This window comes from Hordeum vulgare, chromosome 2H, assembly GCF_904849725.1.
Source record: "Hordeum vulgare subsp. vulgare chromosome 2H, MorexV3_pseudomolecules_assembly, whole genome shotgun sequence".
Taxonomy (NCBI): Eukaryota; Viridiplantae; Streptophyta; class Magnoliopsida; order Poales; family Poaceae; genus Hordeum; species Hordeum vulgare.
This window is the reverse complement of record NC_058519.1, coordinates 177,859,174-177,866,939: the sequence shown is the minus strand read 5'-3', so window position 1 is coordinate 177,866,939 and position 7,766 is coordinate 177,859,174.

The following is a 7,766-nucleotide window of genomic DNA, read 5'->3' as shown; positions in this document are numbered from 1 at the left end:
ATGAAACCATCAAAAATTATAGATACGTTGGAGACGTATCACTCATCACCGACCTTGGAGTGGTTCCAAGCGCGTCGGGTCCAATGCCACTCTTCTATGATAACACTTGGGCCATTGCCATAGCAAAGGAGCCCAGGTTTCACCGGAAGACCAAGCACATCAAACGCCGCTACAACTCCATCCAAGACCATGTCCAGAGTGGAGTAATAGATATTTGTAAAGTACACACGGATCTGAATGTTGCAGACCCGTTGACTAAACCTCTTCCTCGAGAAAAACATGATCAACACCATAATGCTATGGGTGTTCGATACATCACAATGTAACTAGATTATTGACTCTAGTACAAGTGTGAGACTGTTGGAAATATGCCCTAGAGGCAATAATAAAATGGTTATTACCATATTTCCTTGTTCATGATAATCGTTTATTGTTCATGCTATAATTGTATTAACAGGAAACAGTAATACATGTGTGAATAAATAGATCGCAATGTGTCCCTAGCAAGCCTCTAGTTGGCTAGCTCGTTAATCAATAGATGATCATGGTTTCCTGATCATGGGCATTAGATGTCATTGATAACGGGATCACATCATTGGGAGAATGATGTGATCGACAAGACCCAATCCTAAGCATAGCACTAGATCGTATTGTTCGTATGCTAAAGCTTTTCTAATGTCAAGTGTCTTTTCCTTCGACCCTGAGATTGCGCAACTCCCGGATATCGTAGGAGTGCTTTGGGTGTATCAAACGTCACAACGTAACTGGGTGACTATAAAGGTCCACTACGGGTACCTCTGAAGGTGTCTGTTGGGTTGGCACGAATCGAGATCGGGATTTGTCACTCCATGTGAAGGAGAGGTATCTCTGGGCCCACTCGATAGAACATCATCATGAGCTCAATGTGATTAAGAAGTTAGTCACATGATGACGTGCACCAGAACGAGTAAAGAGACTTACCGGTAACGAGATTGAACAAGGTATAGGTATACTGACGATCGAATCTCGGGCAAGTTCTATACCGACAGACAAAGGGAATTGTATATGGGATTGATTGAATCCTTGACATCGTGGTTCATCCGATGAGATCATCATGGAGCTAGTGGGAGCCACCATGGGTATCCAGACCCTACTGATGGTTATTGGCCGGAGAGGTGTCTCGGTCATGTCATCCTGTTTCCCGAACCCATAGGGTCTACACACTTAAGGTTCGATGATGCTAGGGTTATAGTTAATTGTTATACGAGGTTACCGAAAGTTGTTCGGAGTCCCGGATGAGATCCGAGACGCCACGAGGATCTCTGCAATGGTCCGGAGGTAAAGATTGATATATAGGATTGATTGTTTTAGACACCGGAAATGTTTCGGGCATCACCAGTCGGGTACCGGGACCATCGGGACAACCGGAAATGGCCCCGGGGGTCCACCGGGAGGGACCACCAGCCCCAAGAGGTAGCATGGGCCAAAAGGTGGAGGGCAACCAGCCCAAAGTGGGCTGGTGCGCCCCCCACAAAGGGGCCCAAGGCGCAGGAGGTGGAGAGGGGGGAAACCCTAGGCGCTGGTGGACCTAAGGCCCACCTAGGGGTGCACCACCCCCTACCCCTGCACTGGCCGCCGCACCTCCCATCTAGGGGGGCTACCGCACCACCTAGGGTGGGAACCCTAGGGGTGGCACCCCCCTCCCCTCCTTCTATATATAGAGGGGTTTGGGGCTGTTTTGCACACCGTTTTTTCTCTCCCTCGGCGCAGCCCTGCTCCTCTCCTTCCTCCTCCTCCCACGGTGCTTAGCGAAGCCCTGCCGGGAGACCTCGTCTCTCCATCGACACCATGTCGTCATGCTGCCGGGGATCTTCCCCAACCTCTCCCTCCTCCTTGCTGGATCAAGGTGCGGGAGACGTCACCGGGCTGCACGTGTGTTCAGCGCGGAGGTGCCGTGGTTCAGCACTAGATCGGAATCACACCGTGATCTAAATCTCCGCGAGTACGACTCCATCAACCGCGTTCTAGCAACGCTTCTGCTTAGCGATCTTCAAAGGTATGAAGATGCACTCACCCTTCTCTCGTTCTGGTCTCTCCATAGGAAGATCTGAATATGGCGTAGGAATTTTTTTGAATTTTTGCTACGTTACACAGCAGGCTAGGCCACACCTACCGGCAAATGGGCGAGGCGGCCAACTCTCTAGCCGGCCAGGCAACACCTGCCGGCTAGGGGTAAGACAATACCTCTTCCTGACAGCCTAGGCCAAGCCTGCCGGCTAGGAGCTAGGTGGCCGCGCCCGAGCCGGTTAGCCAAACGGGCTAGCCGGCCGTGTAATGCCCCAAGTATAACTTGCCATATTTGGAACCTTCTTGTGTGGGTCCATGATGTCATTGCTTTGTGAGATATAGTTCATGTGTTATTTCATGTGATCATACCTTGTATCCCCTTTACATTCATGCATCCATATCATTCATGCCTTCATCGTGTTTGTTGTTGTTGTTGATCCATGTATGTGGTTTGTGATGTTGATGTGCTATGTGATGATGAAGTGGTGTTTGAAAGCTGGGTTTCAACTATGATAGTTTTCAACTAGGTTTCAAACCCCCCCCTTCTTTATTTCTCAAGCTCAAGATTTACTTTCTCTAACCCTGGTTAAAAAATGTAGATCATTTAGAGTATTTCCTTGTGGATGTGGTGCTATGTCTAGGGTATTTTAAATCTTTGCTTTAGTGGGGTTTTTATTCGCAAAACAGATTAATTTAATTCTATTTTGTAAATATTTAAGTGCTCCAAAAATCCTCTTTGCATTTTATTTAAATTGGTCTTAATTTCCTTATGACCAGGGGCATTTTTATTTTTATTTTGGAGCCATAGATTACCTAGGATTTTATTTGTTTGTTGGGTTTTTATTTTAAATAGAAAACCAGTGGGTTTTCTTTCTTACCTCGCGCCTCCGAGTGGGCCTCCTCCTCCTCGCTGGCCCAGCTGCACTCCTCGCGCGACAGCCCACTCCTCATCCCTCTCCTCTTGATGTGTGTCTCTTCCCTCTCCTTTCCGTCAGTCTATCAGAGAGAGCGAGCGGCAGAGGGGCTCGACGCCATGGCTTCACGGATGTCGAGGCGGCCCCTCGCCCCCTATATATTCCTTGGCATGCGTGCCCTGTCTAGGTTTCCTCCAAGCCGCCGCCACCTCCTTTCATCTTCCTCCTCCCTCTCCCTGGTTCGGCAGAAGGTAGGCGAGCTCCTCCTCCGCCATGGTCGATCCCTGATGAGGTCACCGCCATCGATGTCGTACTCCTTCTTCCTCTCCAAGCGATCGAAGAGCACACGGGACCCCAGGGGAGTCCGTTTCCGTAGCTAGATGACGCCGATCGGCCCTGCTTCCACGACGCCGACGACGACCCCTTCCACTCCGATGACTCCCTCCGCAGTGGCTTCTTCCTCGACTACCCCTTCTTTGTCTCCGTCAGGCGCGACCTCCTCGACCAGTGGGTGAGCAGTAGGATGATACGTCTCCAACGTATCTATAATTTTTGATGGTTCCATGCTATTATCTTATCAAATTTTGGATGTTTTGTATGCCTTTTTATCTTTTTTGGGACTAACTTATTAACTCGGTGCCAAGTGCGAGTTCCTGTTTTTACCGTGTTTTTGACCCTTTTCAGAGGAGGATTTTAAACGGTGTCCAAACGGAATAAAACTTCTAAAAAGATTTTTTCCGGAATAGAAGATACGCGTCAAACTTGAGAACCAAGGCAGGGGCCAGCAGGGGACCCCACAAGCCCCCTAGGCGTGGCTAGGGGGGCCGCGCCTAGCAGGCTTATGGGCCCCCTGTGGCATGTCTGCCCTACCTCTTCCGCCTATAAATCCAGAAAAATTCCAAAACTGAAAGAAGAGATCCACGAAAATACTTTTCCGCCGCCGCAAGCTTCTGTCTCCGCAAGATCCCATTTGGGGCACGTTCTGGTGCCCTGTCGGAGGGGGATTCGGATACGGAGGGCTTCTTCATCAACACCCTGACCTCTCGGATGATGCGTTAGTAGTTCACCATAGACCTTCGGGTCCATAGCTAGTAGCTAGATGGCTTCTTCTCTCTCTTGGATCTTCAATACAAAATTCTCCATGATCTTCATGGAGATCTATCCGATGTAATCTTCTTTTGCGGTGTGTTTGTCGAGATCCGATGAATTGTGGATTTATGATCAGATTATCTATGAATCTTATATGAGTTTCTTCTGATCTCTCTGATGCATGATTTCATATCCTTGTAATTCTCTTCGAGTTGTGGGTTTTGTTTGGCCAGCTTGATCTATGATTCTTGCAATGGGAGAAGTGCTTGGTTTTGGGTTCATACCGTGCAGTGACCTCTCCCAGTGATAGAAGGGGCAGCGAGGCACGCAACGTGTTGTTGCCATCAAGGGTAAAAGATGGGGGTTTCATCATTGGTTTGAGTTTATCCCTCTACATCATGTCATCTTGCTTAAAGCGTGACTCTCTTTGTCATGAACTCAATACACTAGATGCATGCTGGATAGCGGTTGATGTGTGGAGTAATAGTAGTAGATGCAGAAAGTATCGGTCTACTTGTCTCGGACGTGATGCCTATATGTATGATCATTGCCTTAGATATCGTCATGACTTTGCGCGGTTCTATCAATTGCTCGACAGTAATTTGTTCACCCACCGTATTATTTGCTATTTTGAGAGAAGCCTCTAGTGAACACTATGGCCCCTGGGTCTACTTCACACCATATTTTCAGCCTTATAATTTTACTTCGTTGCACTTTCCGCCTTCGGATCTCACTTTTCAATCAATCTTGAAGGGATTGACAACCCCTTTATAGCGTTGGGTGCAAGCTCTTTTGTGTTTGCGCAGGTACTTTGGACTTGGCGCGATTCTTCTACTAGATTGATACCTTGGTTCTCAAACTGAGGGAAATACTTACTGCTCTTGTGATGCACCACCCTTTCCTCTTCAAGGGAAAAACCGACGCGAGCTGAAGAGGCAACAAAAGGATTTATGTCGTTGTAGCAGAAGAATTTCTAGCACCCTTGCCGGGAAGGATCAAGTCAAGAACTCATCCAAGTAAGTGTCACAAACTCATCTCTTGCATTTACTTTTTTTGCCTCTCGTTTTCCTCTCCCCCACTTCTGAAAAACAAAAATTTACAAAAATATTTGCCTTTTTCGTTTGCCCTTTTCTCTCGCTTGCTTTCTGTTCGCTTGTGAGCCTGCTTGCTTGCTGACGTCACCATGACTGAAAACACCAAACTTTGTGACTTCTCGAATACTAATAATAATGATTTTATTAGTACTCCGATTGCTCCCGCCACTAGTGCGGAACATACGAAATCAATGCTGCTTTGCTGAATCTTGTTATGAAAGAGAAATTCTCCGGCCTTCCTAGTGAAGATGTAGCATCCCATCTTAATATCTTCATTGAGCTTTGCGATATGAAAAAGAAGAAAGATATGGATAATGATGTGATTAAATTGAAGCTTTTTCCTTTCTTGTTGCGAGATCGAGCAAAAACTTGGTTTTCGTCTTTGCCCAAAAATAGTATTGATTCTTGGAATAAGTGCAAAGATGCTTACATATCCAAGTATTTTCCGCGAGCTAAGATTATCTCTCTCCGTAATGATATTGTGAATTTTAAGCAACTTGATCATGAACATGTTGCACAATCTTGGGAGAGAATAAAATTGATGATTAGAAATTGTCCCGCTCATGGCTTGAGTCTTTGGATGATTATACAAATCTTTTACGCTGGCTTGAATTTTGCTTCTAGAAATATCTCGGACTCCGCCTCAGGTGGAATGTTCATGGAAATCATGTTAGGAGAATCTACAAAACTCCTAGACAATATCATGATGAACTACTCTCATTGGCACATTGAAAGGTCACCTACTACTATTACTCCACACATCGACCGCTATCCAGCATGCATCTAGTGTATTGAGCTCATGATGAACAGAGTAACACTTTAAGCAAGATGACATGATGTAGAGGGATAATCTCAAACCAATGATGAAAACCCCATCTTTTTACCCTTGATGGCAATAACACGATGCGTGCCTCGCTACCCCTTCTGTCACTGGGTGAGGTCACCGCACAGTATGAACCAAAAACCAAGCACTTCTCCCATTGGAAGAATCATAGATCTAGTTGGCCAGACAAAACCCACAACTCAAAGAGAATTACAAGGATATGAAATCATGCATAAGAGAGATCAGAAGAAACTCAAATAAGATTCATAGATAATCAGATCATAAATCCACAATTCATCGGATATCGACAAACACACCGCAAAACAAGATTACATCAAATAGATCTCCATGAAGATCATGGAGAACTTTGCATTGAAGATCCAAGAGAGAGAAGAAGCCATCTAGTTACTAGCTATGGACCCGTAGGTCTATGGTGAACTACTCACGCATCATCGGAGGTCAAGGTGTGGATGAAGAAGCCCTCCGTGTCCGAATGCCCCCTCCGATAGGGCACTAGAACGTGCCCCAGCTGGGATCTTGCGGAGACAGAAGCTTGCGGCGGTGGAAAAGTACTTTCGAGGATCTCTCGAATTTTTCTGGAATATATGGGAATATATAGGCGAAAGACCTAGGTCAGGGGACGTCCAGGGGGCCCACAAGCCTAGATGGCGCGCCCCCTGGCCGAGGGGTGGGGGCTTGTGGGGCCCCTGGGGCTCCCCTGCCTTGGCTCCCAAGCTCCCCGATCTTCTTCCATTCCAAAAATCACCTTTTAGGGGATTTTCTTCCGTTTGGACTCCGTTTCAAAATCTCCTCTGAAAGGGGTCAAAAACATGGAAAAACAGGAACTGGCATTTGGCACTGAGTTAATAGGTTAGTCCCAAAAAATATATAAAAGGCATGCAAAACATCCAAAGTTTGACAATATAATAACATGAAACCATCAAAAATTATAGATACGTTGGAGACGTATCAAGCATCCCCAAGCTTAACTCCTGCTCGTCCTCGAGTAGGGAAGTGATAAAGAATGAATTTTTGATGTGGAATGCTACCTAGCATAGTTGTCCTTTGCAACTTCTTTCACGTGACATGAATGTTCAGATCCGTAAGATTCGAAACAATAGTTTTCTATTGACATGAAAACAGTAATACTTCAAGCAAACTAGCAAAGTAATCATGAACTTTCAAAATAACAAGGCCAATGAAAGTTATCCCTACAAAATCATATAGTGTGGCTATGCTCCATCATCCTCAGACAAGTAATGTAAATCATGCACAGCCCCAGAATTGGCCAAGTAATTGTTTTCGCACTCTTACTTTCTCAAACCTTGTATAACTATCACGCAATACATGAGCACGAGCCATGGATATAGCACTATAGGTGAAATAGAGTGTGGTGGTGGTTGTGAGACAAAAAGGAGGAGATGGTCACATTGACTCGGCATATCAATAGGCTATGGAAATGCCCATTAATAGATATCAATGTGAATGAGTAGGGATTGCCATACAAGAAATGCACTAGAGCTATAAGTATGTGAAAGCTCAAGAGGAAAACTAGTGGGTGTGCATCCTACTTGCTTGCTCATGAAGACCTAGGGCAATTTTGAGGAAGCCCATCATTGGAATATACAAGCCAAGTTATAAAACGAAGATTCCCACTAGCATAAGGTAGTGACAAAACAAGAAGCTCTCAATCATGAAGAACATGGTGCTAACATGAAGCACAAGTGAGGAAGATAGTAGCATTGTCCCTTCTCTCTTTTTCTCTCTTTTCTTTTTTTTCATTTGGGCTCTTAGGCCTCT